This window comes from Elephas maximus, chromosome 5 (genome assembly GCF_024166365.1).
Source record: "Elephas maximus indicus isolate mEleMax1 chromosome 5, mEleMax1 primary haplotype, whole genome shotgun sequence".
Classification (NCBI taxonomy): domain Eukaryota; kingdom Metazoa; phylum Chordata; class Mammalia; order Proboscidea; family Elephantidae; genus Elephas; species Elephas maximus.
Window position 1 is genome coordinate 140539693 of NC_064823.1, and position 27356 is coordinate 140567048.

Below are 27356 nucleotides of genomic sequence, written 5' to 3' on the forward strand. Positions count from 1 at the left end.
ATAAAGAGAGTAACCTCCTTCCCCGTATTGGAAATACTCAAAGAGTTTTAGTTATTAAGGAATCTCGTCTGACGCTATTTATTATTTCTAAATGCATTTCTAACAGTAATGACTCCTAATTGTATAAACGTATTAGTATTTTGCTCAACTCTTTCTAACACATGTGGCTGTCATTGGAGGCAGCTTCCAGAAGCCATTCCTTTCAGAAGCTGCTCTGGAATTACATTGTCTTCTGAGTTTTTTCTGCCCTCAAACAGTTTGTGGTACTTGCAGTCATGACTCTTTGCACCATCATAGGGAACAGGTCATAAGAGCCCCTGATTAATTAGGTTGACCATATAATTTATCATCCAGACAGGAACACTCTTAAGAGTGAAAGGGGCACTATTAAGAATTAAACTGGGAAGATAGCAGAGTAGTCAGACACTTCCAGTGGTCCCTCTTACAACAAAGACCCGAAAAACAAGTGAATTGATTATATATATGACAAGTTAGGAACCCTGAGGATCCAAGGCAAAGAAATCTGAGTGAGACAGGGAGGGAGAGATGATGCAGAAGCAGTGAGGAGTTGCTGGGTTGGTGGCAGCACCTCAGCCCCAATTCCCTGGCATGAATGTGGTGGGGCTGGTAGTGGCATTTAGGACACATCTGCTTCAGAGAAAGAAGGCAAGTGAAGTGACACAGCCCCGACCCCCTGACACAACTAGGGCGGGGACCAAGCCAGTGCACACAATGTACACAGGACTCCAGAATCTGAGATAAAAGAGCATTCTCAGTACAGGATAAATGATTATGTCTGATTTACCATGTGGGCCTAATAGCTCCTCCTTTTGAAAGAACTCTCTCCTGTCTATCTGATCCCTTCTCCCTCTGCCCCAGCCGGTTTCATTAACAGTTGACTTCCCTGGGCCTGAGATAGGTCCTGATGTGCTTCCTGAGCCATTCTCCTGGATCTGGAGAAGGAACAAATTAACAAATGGGGGAAAAATACTCTGCTGACTCCCCTAATCTAGAAACTCAGAGCAGAAGTGGCTCCAGTCCAGGCACAAGCAGTCCACAGACTTTCTTTCACCCCTGCATGGGTCCAGGTGGCCTCATTACAGCAGATAGTATCTGGCTGTTATATTGCAAGGGCAAATCTGTTTGAAATCTGACAGTAACTGTTTCAGCTGTGCAGTGGAGAGGCAGGTTTATGATGTCTGACGCCATTCTGCCTATTAAACAGGGCCCTCACCTACACACAGCAGGGGCCTTAGGACTGGTGGCTCCACCCACACCACCTAGCCACCTGCAACAGGAATCCAAGGATAAGTGGTGCCTACCAGTCCTTACAGGTAATAACATTGGGTGTGTATGGTACAGCTGCAGAGCCTGCCCACCAGAGCACTCTAGTGAACAGGGATGTGCCTTCCTCACAGACGCTTGGGGGAAGGTTATCAGCCCCCTCTCTTCCTCAGATTGTGAGCACCTGCTGCTACCAGAAACCTGGGCATATGCCAATCATCACTGCTACTCTAAGATTGTAGGTGAGAACATGCATCACACACTAGGTGACTGACTACCTGGACATATGAGCTGAACCTGTACAAGAACACTGAATGGACTCCTAGGCTCATATACCTGGTAACAGCTCTAGCCCTCTGGTGACAGGACATTAGTGCTTCTAAGGGTCCAATAATCAAGTTAGCTCACTCTAGCTGCCTATTTGGATATATTAAAACAAAACAAAGCAAGAAGCTAGGACACAGCAAGCAAATATAAAATACATTAATACAATAACTTGTAAATGGCTTGGAGAAAACAACCAATATAAAGTCACATAAAGAAGCAGACCATGATTGCTTCAACAAACCCCCAAAACAAAGAATTAAGGACTCTTTGGATCAAGATGTATTCCTGGAATTACCAGATGTAGAATACCAAAGATTAATATACAGAACTCTTCAAGACATCAGGAAGAAGAGCATGCAAAATGCAGAACATACTAAGGAGCACACAGATAAAGCAATTGAGAAAATTAAGAAGATTACTCAAGAACATAATGAAAAGTTTAATAGGCATCCATAGAGGGACAGAAACTCAGAAGATTAACAATAAAATTTCAGAATTAGACAACTCAGTAGAAAGTCAGCAGAGCAGAACTGAGGAACTGGAAGTCAGAATTAGAGAGATTGAAGATAAAATATTGGCAACAATATATTCAAAGAAAAATCAGATAAAAGAATTAAAAAATGAAGAAACTTTAGAATTATATGGGACTCTATCAAGAGAAATAACCTATGACTGATTGGAGTAACAGAACAGAACAGGAAGGGATAAAAGAAAATATAGAGAGAATTGTTAAAGATTTGTTGGCAGAAAATATCCCTGACACTGAGAAAGATGAGATGATATCTATCCAAGATGTTCATAGAACCCCACACAAGGTAGATCCCAAAAGAAAGTCACCAAGACATATTATAATCAAACTTACCAAAACCAAAGATAAAGATAAAATTTTAAGAGTGGCCAGTGATAAACAAAAAGTCACCTACAAAGGAGAGTCAATAAGAATAAGTTTGTATTAATCACCAGAAACCATGCAGGCAAGAAGGCAATGGGATGACAGAGATAAACCATTGAAGGAGAAAAATTGCAAGCCAAGAATCATATATCCAGCAAAACTGTCTCTCAAATATGAAGGCAAATTTAGGACATTTCCAGGTAAACAGAAGTTTAGGGAATTTGCAAAAACCAAACCAAAACTCCAAGAAATACTAAAGAGAATTTTCTGGTTAGAAAATCAATAATATCAGATATCAACCCAACACTAGAACAGAGAACAGAGCAACCAGATATCAACCTACATAGGAAAATTGCAAAATAAAAAAATTGCTCAAAACAGGGACTCAGAGATGTCATTATGTAAAAGATACCAAAAAAAAAAAAACCAAACCCATTGCCATCGAGTCGATTCCAACTCATAATGATCCATAGGACAGAGTAGAACTGCTCCATAGAGTGTCCAAGGAGCACCTGGTGGATTTGAACTGCTGATCTTTTGGTCAGCAGTTGTAGCACTTACTCACCATGCCACCAGGGTTTCCATGCAAAAGATGACAACATTAAATCAATAAAGAGGGACTAAATAAAGTAATCATAGATCTTCCATATGGAGAGGAAATCAAGGCGATATAAGGAGATAAAAATCAGGCTTAAACTTATAAAAATAGGGGTAAATATTAAAGTAACCACAAAGGAGACTAACAATCCTACACATCAAAATAAAATACAAGAAAAACATAAAGACTCAGCAAAAAAAAAAAAAAAAAACAACGAAAAAGAGGAGCACACAATTTACAAAGAAAAACTACTGAGCGCAAAAATAAAAGTGGAAAAAAGAAACTGTCAAAAAAAATTTTTTTTTAATTCTTCAAAAATGATAGCACTAAACTCATACCTATCTAGAATCACACTGAATGGAACTGGAGTAAATGAACCAAAAAAGGGACACAGTTGCAGAATGGATTAAAAAAAAAAAAATCCTTCTATATGCTGCTTACAAGAGACACACCTTAGACTTAAAGACACAAACTAAAACTCAAAGGATGGAAAAATATATATATCAAGCAAACAGCCAAAAAAGAACAGGAGTGGCTATATTAATTTCTGACAAAACAGAATTCAAAGTTAATTCTACCAAAAAAGATAAGGAAGGACACTACATACAATGATTAAAGGGACAATATACTGGGAGGATATTACCATATTAAATATTTATGCACCCAACAATAGGGCTTCAAGATAAATAAAACAAACTCTAACAGAATTGAAAAGTGAGATAGACAGCTCCACAACAGTAGGAGACTTCAACACATCACTTTCAGTGAGGGACAGAAGAACATCCAGAAAGAAGCTCAGTAAAGACATGGAAGAGCTAAATGCCACAATCAACTAACTTGACCTTATAGACATATACAGAACACTCCACCCAACAACATCCAAGTATACTTTCTTTTCCAACGTACATGGAACATTCTCTAGAATAGATCACATATTAGGTTACAAAGCAAGCCTTAACAAAATCCAAAACATCAAAATATTACAAAGCATCTTTTCTGACCATAAAGCCATTAAACTAGCCATTAACAGAAATATCAGGGAAAAAAAAAAAAAAAACATGGAAAGTGAGCAACATTTTGCTCGAAAAAGACTTTATTATAGAAGAAATTAAGGACACAATGAAAAAATTCATAGAATGCAATAAGAATGAAAATACCTCCTATGAGAACCTTTGGGACACAGCAAAAGCAGTACTCAGAAGTGAATTTATAGCAATAAATTCATACATACAAAAAGAAGGGCCAAAAGCAACGATTTATCCCTACAACTTGAACAAATAGGCAGCAACAAAAGAAACCCTGAGGCACCAGAAGAAAACAAATAATAAAAATTTCATCAGAATTAAATGAAATAGAGAACAGAAAAACAATTTAAAGAGTTAACAAGACCAAAAACTGGTTCTTTGAAAAGATTAACAAAATCAATAAACCATCAGCCAGGCTGACAAAAGAAAAACAGGTGACAAAGCAAATAACCCAAATAAGAAATAAGATGGGTGATATCACAAAAGACCCAGCTGAAATTAAAAGAATCATAACAGAATACTATGAAAAATTGTACTCTAACAAATTTGAAAACCTAGAGGAAATGGACAAATTTCTACAAACACACTACATACCTAAACTAACACAAACAGAGGTAGAACAACTAAATAGACCCATAAAAAAAGAAGAGATTGAAAAAGTAATTTAAAATCTCCCAACAAAGAAAAGCCCTGGCTCTGACGGCTTCATTGGAGAATTCTACCAAACTTTTAGAGAAGAGTTAACACCAGTACTACTAAAGGTATTTCAGAGCATGGAAAAGGATGGAATACTCCCAAACTCATTCTATGAAGCCAGCATAACTCTGATACTGAAACCAGGTAGACTCCACAAAAAAAGAAAATTACAGACCCATATCCCTCGTGAACTGAGATGCAAAAATCCTCATCAAAATTCTAGCCAATAGAATTCAACAACATATCAAAAAAATAATTTCCCATGACCAAGTGAAATTCATACCAGGTATGCAGGGATGGTTAAACATTATAAAAACAATCAATGTAATCCATCACATAAATAAAACAAAAGACAAGAACCTCATGATCTTATCAATCGATGTAGAAAAAGCATTTGACAAAGTCCAAACCCTTTCATGATAAAAACGCTCAGCAAAATAGGGATAGAAAGAAAATTCCTCAACATAATAAAGGGCATTTATACAAAGCCAACAGCCAACATCATCCTAAATGGAGAGAAATTGAGAGCATTCCCCTTGAGAACGGGAACCAGACAAGGATGCCCTTTATTACCACCCTTATTCAACATTGTGCTGAAGATCCTAGCCAGTGTTATTAGGCTAGATAAAGAAATAAATGGCATCTAAATTGGCAAAAAGAAGTAAAGGTATCTCTGTTTGCAGATGACATTATCTCATACACAGAAAAACCTAAAGAATCCTCAGGAAATCTACTGAAACTAATAGAAGAGTTTAGCAGAGTATCAGGATACAAGATAAACATAAACAAATCAGTTGGATTCCTCTATACCAGCAAAGAGAAAGTCGAAGAGGAAATCAATACAATTTACAATAGTCCCTAAGGAGATAAAATTCTTAGGAATAAATCTAACCAGAGACGTAAAAAACCTATACAAAGAAAACTATAAGACACTACTGCAAGAAACCAAAAGAGAGCTACATAAGTGGAAAAACATACCTTGCTCATGGATAGGAAGACTCAACATTGTAAAAATGTCTATTCTACCCAAAGAGATTAATAGATACAATGCAGTCCCGATCCAAATACCAGTGACATTTTTTAATGAGGTGGAGAAACAAATCACCAACTTCATATGAAAGAGAAAGAGGTACCAGATAAGTAAAACATTACTGAAAAAGAAGAACAAAGTGGGAGGCCTCACACTACCTGATTTTAGAACCTTTTATACCGCCATACTAGTCTAAACAGCCTGGTACTAGTACAACAACAGATACATAGACCAATGGAGCAGAATTGAGAATCCAGACATAAATTCATCCACATACGAGCAGCTGATATTTGACAAAGGCCCAAAGTCTGTTAAATGGGGAAAGACAGTCTCTTTAATAAATGGTGCTGGAATAACTAGATATCCATCTGCAAAAAAAATGAAACAAGACCCATACCTCACTCCCTGCAAAAAAAGCAACTCAAAATGGATCAAAGACCTAAATACAAAATCTAAAATGATAAAGATCATGGAAGAAAAAATAGGGACAACATTAGAAGCCCTAATACATGGCATAAACTGTATATAAAACATTACTAACAATGTGCAAACACCAGAAGAGAAATTAGAAAACTGGGAGCTCCTAAAAGTCAAACACCTATGCTCATCCAAATACTTCACCAAAAGAGTAATAACATTACCTACAGATTGGGAAAAATTTTTAGCGATGACATTTCCAATCAGCATCTGATCTCTAAAATCTACATGATACTGCAAAAACTCAACTACAAAAAGACAAATAATCCAATTAAAAAGTGGGTAAAATATATGAACAAGCGCTTTACCAAAGAAGACATTCAGGCTGCTAACAGATACATGAGGAAATGCTCATGATCATTAAAAAAATTAGCTATTAACAAAAAGGCAAATCAAAACTACAATGAGATTCCATCTCACCCCAACAAAGCTGACATTAATCCAAAAAACACAAAATAATAAATGTTGGAGGGGTTGTGGAGAGACTGGAACACTTATACACTGCTGGTGGGAATGTAAAATGGTAAAACCACTTTGGAAATCGATTTGGTGCTTCCTTAAAAAGCTAGAAATAGAACTGCCATATGACCCAGCAATCCCACTCCTTGGAATATACCCTAAAGAAATAAGAGCCTTCAGACGAGCAGATATATGCACAGCCATGATCATTGCAGCACTGTTTATAATAGCAAAAAGATGGAAACAACCAAGGTGCCCATCAACAGATGAATGGATAAATAAATTATGGCATATTCACACAATGGAGTATTATGCAACGATTAAGAACAATGATGAATCTATGAAACATTTCATAACATGGATGAATCTGGAAGGCATTACACTGAGTGAAATTAGTTATTTGCAAAAGGATAAATAATGTCTGAGACCACTATTATAAGAACTCTAGGTAAAGTTTAAACACAGAAGAAAATAGCCTTTAATAGTTATAAGAGTGGGGAGGGAGGGAACGAGAGGGATATTCACTAACTAGATAAAATAGTAGACATAAATGATTTTAGGTGAGGGGAAGGGCGACACACAACGCAGGGATAGTCAGTACAACTGTACTAAACCAAAAGCAAAGAAGTCTCCTCAATATAACCAGAATAGCTGGGATGGGGGTCTGGAGACCATGGTTTCAGGGGACATCTAGGTGAATTGGCATAACGAAATGTATTAAGAAAACTTTCTTCATTCCACTTTGGTGAGAGGTGTCTGGGGTCTTAAACGCTAGCAAGCAGCCATCTAAGATGCATAAATTGGTCTCAACACACCTGGAGCAAAGAAGAATGAAGAACACCAAAGACACAAGGAAAATATGAGTCCAAGGGGCAGAAAGCGCCACATAAACCAGAGACTCCATCAGCCTGAGGCCAGAACTAGATGGTGCCCGGCTACAACCTATAACTGTCCTAACAAGGAACGCAACAGAGAATCTCTAATGGAGCAGGAGAAGAGTGGGATGTAGAACTCAAATTCTCATAGAAAGACCAGGCTTAATGGTTTGACTGAGACTGGAGGGACCCTGATGGTCATGGTCCTGGGACCCTGATGGTCATGTTCCTAGGACCCTTTGATAGCCCAAGATTGGAACCATCCCCGAAACCAACTCTACAGACAGGGATTGGCCTGGACTATAAAATAGACAATGATACTTGTGAGGAGTGAGCTCCATGGCTCAATTAGATACTTGAGACTATGTGGGCAGCTCCTGTCTGGTGGCGAGATGAGAAGGAAGAGGGGGACAGGACGTAGGGAATACAGGGTGGAGAGGAGGAATGTGCTGTCTCATTAAAAGGAGAGCAGCCAGGAGTACACAGCAAGGTGTGTATAACTTCTTGTATGAGAGACTGACTTGATTTATAAACTTTCATCTAAAGCACAATAAATTAAAAAATAAATAAATAAATAAAATTCAGTAATTGGAAAAAAAAAAAAGAGGAATTAAGCTGGGACAAAAAGAAAAACCTGGTCTGTCTCAGGCAAACCAGTATCCATGGTTACCCTATGCATACCAATCTTAGGTCACTTTCATTAAAAAGAACTCTTAGAACAAACTAACCCAGCCTTTGGATTTGTTCTAAACTGACAACTTTAAATGATATCACACTTAGAGCTACCCCTATGCTGTGACAGATTATGAGGCATAGATACACTATGGCTATATTAACAAGTTCCTGGAAGTCCAGGGCTATTTCTTACTTGTCAATTGATCCTCAGCCTAGAATACGTTGTTGTTGTTATTAGATGCCATCCAGTCAGTTCCCGCTCGTAGCGACCCTGTAATATACTTGGCATTTAATATTTTTATTGAAAAATTGAAGGTATAATTAAATGCTCCCCCATAAACTCTATGGGGCAGTTCTACTCTGTCCTATACCAGACCCAGTGCTATAGGGTCGCTATAAGTCGAAATCGACTCGACGGCAGTGGTTTTGGTTAATAGACATTGTTGGTGCTCTGCACTATAATGTAATTACGACTACCACCCGTTGACAGGAAACCTTGGTGGCATAGTTGTTAAGAGCTACAGCTGCTAACCCAAAGGCCAGCAGTTCAAATTCACCAGGTGCTCCTTGGAAACCCTATGGGACAGTTCTACTCTCTCCTGTAGGGTTGCTATGAGTTGGAATTGACTCGATGGCAACGGGTTTGGTTTTGGTTTTTACCCATTGACAAGAATGGATAAAATGAAAAGATTTTTAACATCGAGTGCTGGTGAGGAAGTGGAGCAACTGGGACTCTCATATACAGCTGGTGGAAATGTAAAATTGTACAGATACTTTGGGGAACAGCTTGCCTATTTCTTGTTTGTTAAACATAAACTTTCTATCCTATCCAGCAATATCACTGCCAGGTACTTACTCAAGGTAAGTTAAAATATGTCTACACAAGTATTTGCACACAAACAGTGGAAAAACAGAAACTACTGAAATTCCATAAACCAGTGAAAAAATAGACAAATTGTAAAATAATCACACCATGGAATACCACTCAGGAATAAAAAGTAAAAAACTACTCATACTTCAACACCATGAATCAATCTCGCAGACTTAATGCTGAGCAAAAGAAACTAGACAGTACAAAGTTCATTTATCTGAATTTCGAGAACACAAAAAGCTGATATGAAGAGAAATACATAAGTACAGGGGTTGTCTCCGTGTTAGGGTTGAGGAAATTGTTTGGAAAGAGACACAAAGATATTCTGTGGAGAGATGGAAAAGTTTTATATTGTCGAAGTGGTGTTGGTTAACTTACGTAGGTATATTTATATACATCCCAATTCATAGTTATTAACTGTGCAATTTTGACAAAGAGTAATGCATATAAATTTCACCAAAAAAAAAAAAAAAAACCTAAATGGACTAATGGAAACAGGGAATCCAGAGTGGAGAAAGGGAGAGTGTTGACATATCACAGGATTGGCAATCAATGTCACAAAACAATTTGTGTATTAATTGTTTAATGAGAAACTAATTTGTTCTTTAAACTTTCACCTAAAGCACACACACACACACAACCCTGAAATTCCTAAAAATGGCCAGATTTACTGGACCAGTAGAGACTAGATAAACCCCCAAAGCTATCACCCCAAGATACTCATTAAACTTGGAACTCAAACCACTCCCAGAGGTCGCCTCTCGGCCAAATAAACAGATTGTCTGGTAAAATAATGTCACCCATGAGTACCGTGCTCCTCAAAATAATCATCTAGATGAAACCAAATGGTCAACATTTACCCTAACCAAAGATGAGAAGGCAAAGGGGGACAGGGAAGCTAGATTAATGGAAACAGAACAACCAAAATGGAAATAATGTACATAGGGTCACTATGAGTCAGAACTGACTGTATGGCATCTATCAACAACAACAAGATACAGGAAATCTGAGTGACTACCAAGAATCTGGAAATCATGCCTTATGTAAAATTCTGGAAGGAACTATTTTTACTTTCTAGAAGATTAGTAGAACCACAATATTTATCTTCTGATATTGGAAGGTTTGAAATATGGAAATAACTTATTCTTTAAAGGTCAGGGGACAGAATCTATAGAATAAACAGGGGGTGAGCCTCAGACTTATGAAGCAGGGCTTTGAGACACAGTCATAATGTAGAGAAACAATTAGCTTGGTGAAGTAGCAGGGTTTTCATCTACGGAGTATCAAACAGAAGCTTCATCCCTGATTTGTCCTGGATGTTTCACCAAGAGTTGCTGCATAGAGGGAGATTGGTCTTCTCTGTTTCTAAGATACCATGACTCTGTGTTGTGAAAGTTTAAAATCTTTGATTTCATTGGGTTTCAAATCTTGATAGGACTTAAAGGTGACGTATGTTGTACATTAATCAGCATCATTGCAATAAATCAGTACTGCTTCATTAAAATTTTCATGGCAATGGCTTTCGCATGAAATTTAAAGTGTGCCTTTAAGACAGCTCAAACCTCCTAAACTACGCAGCCATATAATCTCTATACAACTGCAGATTTTGTCCCTTAACATACAATGAAATTCATTAGATCCTGCGTAGTCTTGGACTCATACTTTCTATTTTTGTTTGTTGTAATTTTGCAAACAAAGAAGAATGAGAATAAAAATAAGAGAAGGAGGAGGAGGAGGAGGGAGACAAGGAAGAGGAAGAAAAACAAGGAGGAAGAAGAGAAAAGAAGAAGAAAAATAAATACATTTTTTAAATGTGTGCTTTTCCCAATAGACTAATGGAGATAAAATAATTTGTCCAGCTCCGGAAAATTGTCAGAGGAGGTGCCATATGAGCCCGCCCCACCCACCCACTGCCGTCAAGTTGATTCCAACCCATAGCAACCCCATAGGGTTTCCAAGGCTGTAAATCCCTATGGAAGCAGACTGCCACATCTTTCTCCTGTGGAACTGCTAGTGGTTTTGAACCACCAACCTTTCAGTATGCAGTTGCTATAACCACTGCACCATGAGCCCAGTGCAGTATTATCATCATACAATAGAACTGAGCAATTTGGTGTTTCTAGGTATTGGTTGGAAAGTGCTTGATCCAGTAAGGTCCCTCTTCACATCAAACTTTTCATGATAGAGGAGTATTTTTGTAATGCTATAGATCTTGAGATTGATTTTTATATAGAATTCAACTTTTTGATTGTACACATTCTACAGTCTTCCTCCATCTTCTTTCACTGTTTTCTCTTTTAACTGTGTCAATGTGATTGCTAGAAACTCCTTAACCAGAGGGCATAGGCTAAAGAAAAGTATGCTTGTGAAAATTAATTCAGATATTGCTCTCACAAAATTTTAGGGAAGACATTTGACGTTACTGGTTGTAGATTTCATATCTTCATGCAGATATTTCTCCATTAGTAGGTATAATTAAAAGTTATCTATGTATAGGTTACATGAACCACTGTAGAAATTATGATGGTTCTTTCGACTTGAAAATTAAAAGTCTTGAAAATATTTTAAGCTGTTACCTGTGAGCAGAATATTTTATTTAGATTCCACTTAAAACATGATATTCTTTAGTCCTGTGTATTTGTCTTAAAGAGTTTATTAGAGTTGAACTTAGACAATGACCTCAATAACACCTGTCATTCAGATTAAAAAAAAAAAAAGGAAGAAAAAGAAGTAAATCTCTCCACTAGCAGATAGATTTTAGATTAGAAATAAAGAAGAACTTCTGGGTGGCAAATCCAACCAAGCAACCTAACCCCTTTGCCCTCAAGTCGATTCTGATACATAGTGACCCTACAGGACAGAGTGGAGCTGCCCCATAGTGTTTTCAAGGAGCAGCTGGTGGATTTGAGCTGCCAACCTTTTGGTTAACAGCCAAACACTTAACCACTGCACCACCAGGGTGGCAAATTGTAAATACATTTTGGGTAAGAGCTAGGGAAAGAAGTAATGGAATTTCCTTCTAGACCTTATTTTTTTATTATTATTTTTTATGGTGTTATTGGAAAGCAAGGTGAGCTTGATAAAATTGTAGGCCCTTGTCTTGGTCATCTAGTGCTGCTGCAACAGAAATACCTCAAGTGGATGGCTTTAACAAAGAGAAATTTATTCTCTCACAGTCCAGTAGGTTACAAGTCCAAATTCAGGGCCTCAGCTGCAGAGGAAGGCTTTCTCTCTCTGCCAGCTCTGGAGGAAGGTCCTCGTCATCCATCTTACCTTGGTCTGGGAGCATCTCAGCACAGGAACCTCAGGTCCAAAGGACGCACTTTGCTCCTGGTGCTGCTTTCTTGGTGGTATGAGGTCCCCAACTCTCTGCTTACTCCCCTTCCTTTTATCTCTTAAGAGATAAAAGGTGGTGCAGGCCACACCCCAGGGAAACTCCCTTTATATTAGATCAGGGATGTGACCTAGTAAGGGTGTTACAATCCCACCCTAATCCTCTTTAACATAAAATTCCAATCACTCACAAAACGGAGGACAACCACACAATACTGGGAATCACGGCCTGACCAAGTTAATAAACATATTTTTAGGGGGACATAATTCAATCCATGACAGTCCTCTTTAACTCAGTGAGTCTATGCAAATAATTTAATGCTTCTTTTTCTTTAAAAATTGTCTGAACATGATTCCCTGCTTTTGATAAATCGTTATATTGTTGATGAGTTTTCACAATGCAGGGTAGTCTAAATACATTAATTACTTGTATCTCAACTCAAGATAGGTTGCCATCAAATTCCACTCAGCTATTTACACAGGGTTTCTATAAAAGCTCCCTAGAAGGAATAGCAATTACATCACAGAAACACAACACATAAATAAGAAAGGCAAAAAAAAAAAAAAAAAAAATCTCAGTACAGCAGTGGTTTATGGAGTTATTGGCACACTAAAGCCACTTTGATTTATGTTTCACTATTATGGGATTTGTTATGATTACTTGACAGGTAGATCTAGAAATCAGTTTTTTTCCCACATAATTAGATAGTATAAACAAGATTACTGGCATAAATCAAGTGTATGAATTAACTTTGAAGTATTAATATGGAGGCATTTGATGGGCCAACTTCAAAGGCATCTAGAACTCAGTAGGCTCCAACACTAACTCCAGCCTCCCCAAACCTGGTTCTCTCTGTTTCCTCAACCTAAGATAAACCACCATCCACCATTTCCCAAGACATAAATCATTGTCAATATTCATTACTTCCCATTTCATACCCTTTAATAATTCCAGTCCATTTTATTTACCAAAAAGCTATCCTATCTTTGTCTCCCTTTCACCACTACCATTATCACCATCCTTAGCCCAAATCAGCATTTCTTTGCCTATATTTCCACAATAGTTTCCTAACTATTCACGCTTTTCAATCCCTTTTCCTCACTGAAGCTAGATACAGCTTTTCAAAACGTCACCCCGGAATTATATCTCTTCAATGCTCTTACTCCTAATTTAATGCTCTTACTCCTAATAGTAGAACGTTTTAAAAGTCACCTAAAAGACCAATATTGCCTGGTTCAACCATTCCTACATCTTTAGCCTTTACCTAAAACCACTTTTCCTCTAGCTTTTGGAAAACCAAAAAAAAAAAAAAAAACCCAGTGCTGTTGAGTCAATTCCGACTCATAGCTTTTGGGGGCTATTATTCCCTATTCTACCTGTTTCCAGGTGGAGAATCCTCCACTTTGGATAACACTCCTAGCTTTTGTTCATGAGCGAGTGACCACCATTGATTCACACTTCTAACTGAATAGAGTTCATCTCTAATACCTGTCTGTCAGTTTGTTTTACTCTGGTGGCTTGCATGTTACTATGATGCTGGAAGCTTTGCCATTGGTATTTCAAATACCAGTGGTGCCACCAATGATGGACAGGTTTTAAACAGGGAACAGAGGGCTCCCCAAATCCACAAAGTACAGAAAATGGGCCAGAAACAAAGCCATTCCCCAGAAAAATGAGGCAGGGTATAAGAAAACAGTCCGCAAACTTCTTTAAAGTTGTCTTTCAGAAGCAGTTGGAGACAACCACCCCCAGGGACATATGCAGAACATTCACCTGTGACTGCTGTGTGACCTTCCGCCAGGGGCAGTGAGGGGCTGCAGTAGCAGCTGGGAGACTGGCAGGTGTAACACCCGATAATAAGTCCGGCTGTGAATCCCAGAGGCCTCTGGGACAGGAGCCATCTCAGAAAGCTGCTGCGTGTACACGATAGCTAACATATCCCCACCTATGCCTGTGAATAAACATGAATCTTTTCCCACCCAAGAACTTTTAAAAACCCAGGCTAGTCTTTTGTTCTGTGAGCCAGCGGTAAGCTTTGCTCTAGGCCCTCCTCAATTCCACTTGCATGCCTCTTCAATAAAGCTTTGCTCATGTGGAAAATTCTGCATGCCTTACCTGCTCAAGGAAACCCTGGTGGTGTAGTGGTTAAGTGCTATGGCTGCTAACCCTTTTTTACCTGTTCATTCTTGACCAGTGAGAGGCAAGTACCTTATTCCAGTAACAGTTTCTGTGGGACTTCGGAATATGACACACTATGAAGAAAAGCATGGTGATCTACTTCTGAAAATTAGCCTGTGAAAACCCTATGGATCACAATAGAATGTTGCCTGATACAGAGCTGGTAGATGAGCCCCCCTAGGTTGAACAGAACTTAACAGTGGCCACAATAGTGGACTCACACATACCAACAATTCTAAAGACGGCTCAGGGCCAGGCAATGTTTCATTCTGTTGTACATGGGGCTGCCATGGGTTGGAGCTGACTTGACATCAACTAACAACAACAGAGCCCATCTAATAAAAGTTAACAATGGGGATTTTTTTTCCCTTTTCTTTCCCTCAATCTCAAGTTAATGTGTCTACCTGCACACCCAAAGGTAGGGTGGAGCTAAAGGGTAGTAGGTAGCAGCATTAGAAATTACTTTTGTTGCAAATCTTCATCATTCCTCTAACAAAAACTTTAATAATTAATGCAGATTTTATTTTTATCTCCATCTGTCTGCTGCTTTGGCCTGTCTTGATTGGCTCTGAGCTCATTTGAAGAAGGGAGCGGTATTCTGTGTTGTATTGCACCAGAGATTTCTTTATTCTCAACACTCCAGCTTTCTTTCCCCTGCTAAAGATCTTTTTACGAGCTGTTCCTTGTGCCCTGGACAGACTTCTCTTATCACTTCTTGCATTTCAGTTCTAGCTTTTCCTTATCTCTCTAAGGAAATTTATTTTATATATATATAGAGATTCTCACAGAAGTGTCATGTTGGTCACAGTGGCAAGTTCACAGGTTTTTGGTAACAATTTGAGTAATATCCATCTCCCCCGTTCTAGAAACCCTCTGAAGGCAAGACTATCCCATTTTGTTCACTTGAATTCCCACTACCTAGCAAGTGCCTGGAGTCCCTAGGAGGTTTGGGTTCACCCAGAGGTAACTTGGAAGAAAGGCCTGAAGGTCTACTTCCAAAATCTCAGCCATTGAAAACCCCATGGAGCACAGTTCTGCTCTGACACATATGGAGTTACCATGAGTCGGATGGCAAACAGTTTAGCAAGTTCTTGAACCAGACTAAGTGTTCATAAATATTCACTAAGAATGTATGAATATCAAATATTCTTAGGTGATAATTACAATTCAATTTGATTTCACTCTTTTTTTTTTTTTTATACTTTTTATATACCATAACGTTAATCCAATAAGCTGAATTCAAAAGTTGGAAGGAGCTTTGGATAAATTTATCATCACCAATATTTTATAATACAGACTTTTTCTGTTTAGCATAGATCTCCCCTTACACACATTATTTTATATTGGAAAGGTTCTACTTTATGTAAATAATTAAGTACAAGGAATGCCAAAGGAGAAGACTAGGGAGTACTTTATCAATTGATTCATAAAATATTTGCTAAGTGCCTAGTTTATATTTGGAAAAATTGCTTAACTTTTGACAGGTGAGTTTCATTTCTTTAAAAGTGAAGATAATGTCTATATCACATGACTAGCATTAGAATTGAGATAAAGCATGTGAAAATGCCAGTATATCACCTGCTCATTGAAGGCACTCAGTGATGATTTTTCATATCCATTGTATAACATTTAGCATTATTTTAGTGAATCTTTACAATAACTAGACAAGGCAAGAAAATAAGTATTTTCATTATCTCTGTGTTATACATCAGAAATGTCAGAGAGATTAAGGGTCTTGCCTAATGTTGTTGTTAGTTGCCATCGAGTCAGCTCCAATCATGGCGACCTCATGTACAACAGAATGAAACATAGCCTGGTCCTGAGCCATCTTCATAATCATTGGTATGTCCATTTTTGTGGTCTTTGTGTATACTGAGTACCTTCCAACCCAGGTGGCTCATCTTCTAGGAATATATCAGACAATCTTCTCTTGTGATCCATCAGGTGTTCACTGGCTAATTTTTGGAAGTAGATCACCAGGCCTTTTGTCCTAGTCTTTCTTAGTCTGGATGCTCCACTGACACCTGACCACTGTGGGTGAAATACCGATGGCATAGCTTCCAGCCTCAGAGCAACACACAAGCCACTACGGTACAACAAATTGACAGACAGGAGTTGGTTTCCTAAAGTAGGCCAGCTAATACCCAGGATAAAAAGTGTGGTCTCCTGATTTCTATACTACTCTTGTTCAGGGCACAATGGCTGACACTGTGAGAGATACAAATAAAAATAAATAAACAAAAACAGTACAATATAATAATATTACAATCTGATATTTATATGTGTATGTATAATTATTGTTAATAATGAGATATGTGATCATAACTGAAAATGGTACAACCTAAGCCTTATGAGGGTTTCGAGGAGTGTGAAAGTGCTATCTAGTAACTATGGAGATAACCTTTGCACTTGATTAGTCATTCAGATATTTACAATCAGCTGGAATAATTTTTTTTTCCTAGTTTAAAGGCTTGCAGATAAAATAGCCTTTGTAATTAAAAAATAAGGAGCCCTGGTGGTACAATGGATAAGCGCTCAGCTGTTAACCAAAAGGTCAGCAGTTCAAACCCACTAGCAGCTCTGTGGGAGAAAAGACCTGGCAATATGCTATTATGAAGATTTTTTTTTTTTTTTTTCCTTAGGAAATCCTACGGGGCAGTTCTGTTCTGTCCTATAGGGTGACTGTGAGTCATAATCGACTTGATGGCACATAAGAACAATTAAAAAGTCAAAGAAAACAAACAAACAAAATAACAAAAACTGTTTCCCCTTCCAAATATTGAAGAAGATAAGGAAGTAAGAAACAAAATTTGTTGACTCACAATTTGCCTTCTACTTATTTTCCTATTTATCTCTTGGAAGATTCTCCCTTTCTATTTGTAGCTATTTGCCTTCAATATTTGGATCTATTCTAACTCCTCCCTCTGAATGTCCATTGCCTCTCCCAGTGCTCCATGTACAATTTTTTGCAATTACCACCCTACCACTTCCTCCCACTACATTACCCAGATGTCTTATAGAGTCCTCATTGCTTCACCCAGTCTTCGTTGGCACCTCCTTCTCTGTGTCCTCAACAGTAAGACTCCCTTGCTATGCACTTGCTTAGTTTATGTATGTTTTACACAGTATTCATTGTCAAGACATCTGCTCCATCCAGTCACTAAAAACACATGGAAAGCAGGAATATTCATTTCTCCAGTGAAAAACATTTAAATGATTACAATAAATAAATAAATTGAAATTCTTCATTATTTTCTGTTCCCTTGATTCTAATCTTATCTACTGTCACTTTATATCTCCCTGCCTGCATTTTTCTCTCCCATTCTCAAATACTTACAGAGTACCCGTTATGTTCCAGACCCTTATAACCCAGGAATTGGAAAAGCAGAGATGATAGATAGATAGATAGATTAAATAGAGAGATGATAGATAGATAGAGAGATGATAGATAGATAGATAGATAGATAGATGATAGATGGATAGATAGATGGATGATGGATGGGTGATGGATGGATAGATGGATGGATGATAGATGGGTGGATGGATGGATGGATGGATGGATGGATGGATGGATGGATGGATGGATGGATGGATGGATGGATGGATGGATGGATGGATGGATAGGTAGGTAGGTAGGTAGGTAGATTAGATGGGTGGGTGGGTGGGAAGGTGGGTAAATAGGTGGATAGATGACAGACAGATACACAGATAGATTGACAGATAATATGTAGATAAGTGGGTAGTGTGAGGGCGTTGGTAGTTCTTTGGTAGAATTCTCACCTTTCATGTAGCCCATGCACGTCCAACACCAGGCTGTCAGTGGAGGCTTGTGTATTACTGTGATGCTGACTACGTTTCAGCGGTGCTTTCAGACTAAGATGGAGTAGGAAGAAAGACCTGATGATCTACTTGTGAACATCAGCCAGTGGAAACCCTATGGATCATAATTGTCCAACCTGCAACAGATCATGGTTATGGCTCAGGACCGGGCAGTGTTTCATCCCATTATGTTTGGAGTCTCCGTGAGTTCGGGGCTGACTCAACAGCAGCTAACAACAACAAGGCATATCTATCTATCGAAGTGTATGTATAAATATATGTGAGTATATGTTTGTCTTGCGAGAAAGATGTGGCAGTCTGCTTGCATAAAGATTATAGCCTTGGAAACCCTATAGTACAGTTCTACTCTGTCCTATAGCGTCACTATGAGTTGGAACTGACTTGACAGCAACAGCTTTGGTTTGGTTTTTGGTGCATGTTTGTGAGTATATGTATAAGCACAGGTAAGTATATGTGAGTGTGTGTATTCCATTTTTTCAAAGATCAGGAAAAAAAAAAAAAAAAAAAAACCATTGCCGCCGAGTTGATTCCGACTCAAAGCAACACTTTAGGACAGAGAAGAACTGCCCCATGGAGTTTCCAAGGAGCGCCTGCCTGGTGGATTCGAACTGCCAATCATTTGGTTAGCAGCCATAGCTCTTAACCACTACACCACCAGGGTTTCCAAAAGGGAAACAAATAATTATGATTTAAAATATCAAAGAAAACAAAGCACGATCTCTGTCTAATGACCCTTTGGTAGTATCTACTGGGCTAAGCCATGTGAAATTGCTGCTGGTATCCAGCTGTTTCTGACCACAAAGCCTTATCACATTATTCACCTAATAAAAGCCTCAAAACCAGTTATCAAAAGTGAAAAATGAGGTTCCCCAACCAAACCTGGTTACTTTGTCGCTTGAACCCAGATAACTAAATTATTTCATTTATTAAATGAATTAGCAGAATTGACCTGTTTGGGCCTTTTACAGAAACATTTTAATTTAGGCAAATTTTTCTTTCAATGCTACTTTACTCACATACAGTTTGTAGGTAATACAAAGCCAAAGAACAGTGACCCATTAATTGGTCACCCCGTTGCCCTTTGCAAGTAGGGTACAGAAGCAGAGAGGAAAGTCTACCTACCTCTGTACCTAACTCTCTCTGTCTCTCTCCTCTCTCATTCTCTCCCTGTGCTCCAAGGCAAGCTTTAACAAATGTTTTGTTTTGTTTTTTTCCACAGTCAGGCAACATTTATCCTAGCCAACATTTACCCGAATCAATACATTTTAATTGAAGCTAATGGCAGTTAGCTTAAACCAACAGATTTTTCACTGGGCTAAGTATATTAAATCAATGTATTTCTCAAAATTGCTATATCTTATGTAAAACAATGCATTCTTATTTTATCCAGGACACATTTTTATTCCACTCTAATCTGCCAAATAGTCAGACTGAAGTGATAGATTTCTTTTTTTTCTTTCATAGCAGCCCTAAGATCTTGAATGAAAGAGACATATTAATCATTCAGATATATGAATTCGATTTCATTTGGTTTAATGTAACAGACGTTTATTGAGCACCTACTGTTTGTGAGATACTCCGTTTGACACTCTGGAGGGTACAAAGTGATTAAGATAGAGTCTCTGCCCACAGAAGCTCGTAATTTAGTACTGAATACTTCTATGGATGGAATTAATTATAACACAAAACAAACAAAGCACTAGAGAAATATAATGGAGGAAGATATCAACTGTGACTGAAGGACTCAGTAGCAAATATGAATGAGGTGGCATTTAATCCCATCCTTGAACAATGGATACCTGTAGTGGGAAGAACACACTAGAAAGATTGGAAAGACTGAATGATATTTTAGTTAGGTAATGCCAGCTACTATAACCAATATATCCTAAATTTTTGAACCATGTTCCTTCTTTGACGGTCCACTGTCAAGAGGCTGAATGACAGGACTGAAAGAGCATGATCTTAGAGGTTTTTTTCATCTCAGTTTTGCTGCTTGTGATTTATAGTAAGTGGTTTAATGACTTGGAGAGATACTTAATTTGCCTATCTGTAAGATGGGGAGAACAGCATCTCTTTCACATGGTGTATTCTGGATTACCCAAAACAGCGGTACCTACAGACTTCTGTAATCATTTCTTTTAAAATGAGAATGTATGTTTATATCACTTAGGTTATACAAACGGAAGAAAAACAGCCAATGAGATAATAAGGTAGTCATTATTTGTTAAAGAACTTCTATACGAAAGGCGTGCGATATGAATTATTTCTAATCCTTATACACTCAAAACTCACCCCACTTTGGAATTCCCATCCACATAATGGTTTGTTCTTCAGATAGCTTTCTGCATTCTTTTCATTTATGCTACTGAATTTCAACCATGTCAATGTGGTGTGAGTAGAGTGCTTAAATACTTTGTTTTCAAGAAGCTGCACCTGTACTGCATTGGGCAAAGCTGGTAATTGCATGACTAATTGGGCACATGATTGTACACTGCCAACACACCAACATTTCTAACAGGTGGACACACAAGAAATGAAATCAGCTCTTTCTTTGACGAGAGTCCCCAGTCGGGCTTCATCTGGGAGTGGTGGTCATCTCTTTGAGCATTCAGTTATACACGCAAGATAATTAGCAGCTTGATTGGTTATTTAAGTTACTCATGAATTTGCTTGTGTAAGTAATTATGATTTATCAAAAATCACTGGGTTTGTAAAGCTTTGGAGCTCCATTTCATTCCTGTCAAATATCCGAGGGATGATAAATCACATCTACATTGATCATAACTATGTACGTATTTATTATTAATAAATACGTTCTAAGAATGAGAAAATCCTTTTAACTCTCATACCTCCAATGCATTTCCTGATAGAGTTCTCACTCTGCCCCTGTGCCTCTCCCAATATAGTTAATTTGTTTGTGTCTGAGAATGTCTGGGTAGGTTTAACACTGCCCATGAAATTACCAACAAGAATTCATCCTTGTTCCTGTTTCTATGAAAGGAAGAAATTGGGTCTGTTATTTTTATAGTGATTATGGCATCTGAAATCAAAGACATTTCCTTTTCAATTATCAAGTAGAGTAGGGCATAGAAGTGGAGAGGAAATTTTGCCTGCCTGTGTGCCTGTCTAACTTTCGCTCTCTCACTCTATCCCTCTCTCTCTTAGACTTTTTAAGCCCATTGTTGCAGCCACTGTTTCAATCCATCTGGCCAAGGGTCTTCTTCTCTTCCAATGACTCTCTACTTTACCAAGCATGATGTCCTTCTCCAGGGACTGATCCCTCCTGATAACATCTCCAAAGTATGTGAGAGGTAGTCTCACCATCCTTGCTTCTAAGGAGCACTCTGGCTGTACTTCTTCCAAGACAGACTTTCGTTTTTTTTGCCAGTCCTTGTGTATTCAATATTCTTCGCCAACACCATAATTCAAAAGCATCCATTCTTCTTAGGTCTTCCTTACTCATTGTCCAGCTTTTATATACATATGAGGAGATCGAAAAGACCATGGCTTGGGTCAGTTGCACCTTAGTCATCAAAGTGATATCTTTAATTTTTTAGCTCTTTAGAAAGGCCTTTTCAGCAGATTTTCCCAATGTGATATGTCATTCGATTCTTGACTGTGCTTCTATGGATGTTGATTGTTCGTACAAGTAGAATAAAGTAATGGACAACTTTATTTATTTTCTCCATTTATCATTAAGTTGTTTATTGGTCCAGTTGTGAGGATTTTCAGTATCTTCACATTTAGGTGTAATCCATATTGAAGGCTGTAGTCTTTGACTTTCATCAATAAGTGCTGCAAGTCATCATTTTCAACATTCAAAGTTGTATCATCTGTCTACTGTAGGAATCAAACCAACTACATCTGTGGAAAGAGACTGTGGGATAGCTCATCTTGCCACATAGTAGACTTTAAAAATGTTAATCTTAATCTACATAAATATAGGATATATGTTGAGTGATTACATACTAAGATTTAAATATCACACATAAATATATAACACAAAGTTGACTGGGATTTTTCCTGTTTCCCTGGATTTAATGCCTGAGACCCAAAGCTGAAGATAAATTTGTGCTGAGTTCCCTACATTGTAAAACTAACTTGCAATAACTACGCCCTGACATCTCCAGCTAAGACTTATTTTGAGGCAGCAGAACTGACCCTACTAATGGCAGCCAAAGTCAGAATTCTTCCTAATCCTCTTCTTGGTAAAAAATAAGACTCTGAAGAGAAAAGGGTTAGAGTTCAGAATGGCTGACCTTATGGGGAATGCAGTGTTTTTGGTTAGAAATGAAGTGCCCTCCAACTCTTTTGCAAAACTAAATCATGAGGTGGGAACATTCCAAGAGAACTGCCCTTAAAGACTGGGGTTGTCTACAAGGAGGAAAGACTTGCATCTCTGTCCCTGCTGGATGATTGATGAGCTACGGAATCAGGCAAAGTAGAACTAAAAGGGTAATGAGAGAGACTGGCTTGTATCTTCTGAAGGTTAGCGGCTTACATGAACAGAACATGGAGAGTGGGGTCCAGTTATTAGCCGGGGATTTGTTAAGATGTGAGCTTTGCTAAAGTAGCTTTTGACAACAGGAGAAAGGGGATTGGTCACTTTGTAGTATGCCTAAGAAAAAGATGGAGCAACGTCCCACACCATTTTTGGTTCCTGCAGCACTTGAAACATTAATTAAGAAATGAATCAACTATTCCTATGGATCCCCATTGAAAAACCCAATGTTTTGAGGTAGAAGCAGAAGCAGGTACCCTAGTGTGGCCCTGTGTACCAAGCTGAGAGGAGGGTTGGAAGTGTGAGTTGGTGGTAAGAGCTGAAAAGAAGCATAACTCTCCTTTCTAAGTGGGGTGACCATAATAGAGAGAGTTAGATTAAAGTTGATAACAGCCTCCGTGAAACTACACAAACTCTCCACCTGAAGACCAATCTATCGGCAAAGGCCACCAACAATGAAACTTTGACAGAACAAGACGGATATTGGAGAAAAATAAAACCATCTCATGTTTATACCTCACAAAGTTAAATCTGCTCAATAAACTCTCAATAAACTGATTTTAAAAGGCATAAGTAAGCAAATATATTTAAAAAGGGACTCATATAAAAGGCACACAATTTGTTAAAAGAATGTCTATCAAATAACAATAACTAATAATGTATGCATTTTTCATAACACAAGTGAAAGTTCCATGAGAACATTAGAAATAATTATTGATAATAATTGAAATTATTGATCACAATATATTGGATTTATCTTTATTTCCTAGGTGTTCACCTTGAGTTTTTTGTTTGTTTTTTAGTTGAGAAACCAGAGAAGAATAAACATAGATATACCCTCTTAAAAACAAACAAATAAAAAAACTCTCATTCTTTATATTTATGTCATTACAATGGAAATCGTAGATGCTTGATCACAGGGGATGTTTAATATTAGATTGAAGAAAATATTTAAAAAGTACAGCAGACGGGCTAAAACAAGCCTGTACTGGTGCTGGGGAGGGTCCTGGTGACATGCTAGGTCTTTTCCACATCGAATTTTGATAATATGATTGATGATGTGATTTCTCATAAGTGGTGGAAAGAAAAAAACATCAAAACTAATTTCATTATGCTGGCATTTGGAAGTCTAAATAAAAGGTACGTGAACTCATTACAGGAAGATATTTTTTCATTTGAAATTTAAATTTTCTGGTCCATCCATATTTGTCTGGAAAACCTGTGAATTTGTTTGTAGATGAAAATGACCAGAGTTGAGTAATCAGTTCCAACTGATTACAGTTTATAACAGGCAGCCCAGGGACTTCCTGGCAGTTACAGGTCTGCCTTTACACATCTCAAGAGCAGAGATGGTGATGACATGCCCTGAGTCTCTGTAGCCATATTCCTTCTGTCCCTGAAAGGAAGAAATAAACTCCCAGATGCTAATGGAACTTCTCTTTGCAAATTTAGGTTTCTCTGTGGCTTGATTTTTTTTTTTTTAAAGGAAATGTTTAAGAGTTTTAAATTGAGAGGATAGTGTACCTTTATTTGGTAGATTTTCCAATGATGCAGTCATGGCTGTGTGACAGTCTCCGCCAAGGGGGAAATTAACTTTAATATAAAAACACCAACTAGGAGAACTAGAGAAGTCTATCATTTTATCCAATATGCAGTATTCAAACCCCATAGTCACACACCCTACACTTAAGCTATCAAGAAATTTAGGCTATTTGAAACGTTACAAATGTGCAAGCTAGACCCATTATCCTAGATGGGCAATACAATTTATGGAAGATATAATAAATAGAGGGAAATTTAGTATGTTTGTTCAATACGGAGTAGGTAATTGAAGTACAGGATCCGAAGTAAAACCATAAACAATAATTAGATAGTGAGAACGTGGAGACTTGACCGTGACCCACATAATAATACAGCTGAGCATCAGCAGAGACAGAAGCTGGCTTGCAGTTGAAAGCAGATTATAAAGGGAATGTATGCTTAATAAACATCTGGAGAAGCTGTGATAATATCCAAAGAAGAATCTTCCAAAGGAGGGAAATCTCTAATCTTAACCTTACAGTCTTAATTTGTGGAGGAACATATGATTACGTAGACGTTATCATGCACATCTGGAGTGGAGTTAGTCTGATGTCTCAGAGAGCCTCAGCATTGAGCAAATTGCAATAAAAATGTGTCGAGTTGCTTAGCGCAGCTAGTACCACAGATAGTTCCCAAGTTAAAAGTTCTTTTCAAGACTGTTGTGCTATTTAGAGTCTTGGGTGCAAATAACATAAAAATGTCTGCTGTCAGCAAAAATAGAATTTATTGAAGAGATACAAGGGGCTTATAAGATTATCTGCAGGTTGCAGGGTGGGACTACAAAAATGAGCAGGATATAAAGTGAACCAGAGGCCAGGCAGCAAGAACAACCTGGAAAATGCATACCACTTCAGGTGTAATGCACACTTCTAACCAGTGTCCATCACTTGCTTAAGACGCAAATTACCAGGACAGGATACCTGATTAGCTCATGGTAACTTATATATTCACTCCTAGTTTAGTTGTATGGAGACAGGAAAACGACTATGCCCACTGGAACTTTTCTCAGGAATCATGTGCTTTTGAGTGCCTTTTATATACTAGCCACTCTGCTAAGCACTGCCTATGATATAAAAGTTAACCTTATAGGAATATTTTTTATACACATGAATAGTCATAAGAAGTGGCGGGGGGGCACTAAAAGATAGAAGCTAAAGATGTAGAGTCTACTATATACTGATTTTACTTAAGAGAAAAGGGACACACAGAAAGGAAAAATAACGTGCCCCATATTATACAGCTTAAAAAGAAGGAAATGGGTAATTTGAGTAGGATGCAATGAAGCAACGAGGCAATAAAGGTGGCCATAACTGATTGACCAGAATAGAACACTTTTGAGAATAAAAGTGACACTTGTATTATTTATACCAGGATAACAGACTTAAACAGGAGCATCTTGGGCATATGAGGTTGTAATAAGCCTGCTAAAGACAACATTATATAAAGGACTTAGTTTACTGGCTTACTGGCTTTGTACATTTTAGTCCAATGCAACCAGATCAGTTCTGTCCAGTAGAACTTTCTACAATGATGGGATTATTCTGCATATGTACTGTCCAATATGGCAGCCATTACCCAAATGTGGCTATTGATCCCTTGAAATGTGGCTAGTATGACAAAGAAACTACATTTTAAAATGTATTTAATTTTAATTAATAGACATTTAAATAGCCACTTGTGCCTGGTGACTACCAATGTGAATAGAACAGAACTAGACGGAGATTTTAAGTTAGGGTTTACTGAGTTTGTATAGCTATTTATAACAATATTTTAAGAGGTGTTTTAAGTTAGGACTGTATCAAGACAAAGGGGTTGATGATTGCCATAGACTACAAATGATATACAGTTGGAATAAGTGAAAATACCTCTGTTGTTTTTAGGTGCCTTTGAGTAGGTTCTAACTCATAGCAACCCTACGTACAACAGAACGAAACACTACCCAGTCCTGTGCCATCCTCCCAATTGTTGCTATGTTTAAGCTCATTGTTGCAGCCACTGCAGTAAACCATTTCGTCAAGGGTCTGCTTCTTTTTCACTGACCCTCTAATTTACCCTGGTGGTGTAGTGGTTAAGTGCTACAGGCACTAACCAAAAGGTTGGCAGTTAGAATCCACCAGGCACTCCTTGGAGACTCTATGGGGCAGTTCTACTCTGTCCTATAGGGTTTCATTGAGTCGGAATCGACCCGACGGCAAAGGGTTAACAGGTCTAATTTACAGAGCACGATGTTCTTCCCCAGGGACTCCCTCCTGATAATGTGTCCAAAGTACGTGAGATGAAGACTCACCATCCTTGCTTACAAGGAGCACTCTGGCTGTGCTTCTTCAAAGATGGACTTGTTCGTTCTTCTGGCAGTTCATGTTATATTCAATATTCCTCCCTAACACCGTAATTCAAAGGCATCAATTCTTTTTTGGTCTTCTTTATTCATTTTTGAACTTTTGCATGTATATGAGGTGATTGAAAATATCATGGCTTTGATCAGGTGCACCTTAGTTCTTAAAGTGACATCTTTGCTTTTCGATACTTTGAAGAGGTCTTTTGCCGCAGATTTGCCCAGTGCAATAGGTTGTTTGATTTCCTGACTGCCGCTTCCATGGGTGTTGATTATGGATCCAAGTAAAATGAAATCCTTGACAACTTCACTCTTTTCTCCGTTTGTCATATGTTGCTTACTGGTCCAGTTGTAAGGATTTTTGTTTTCTTTATGTTG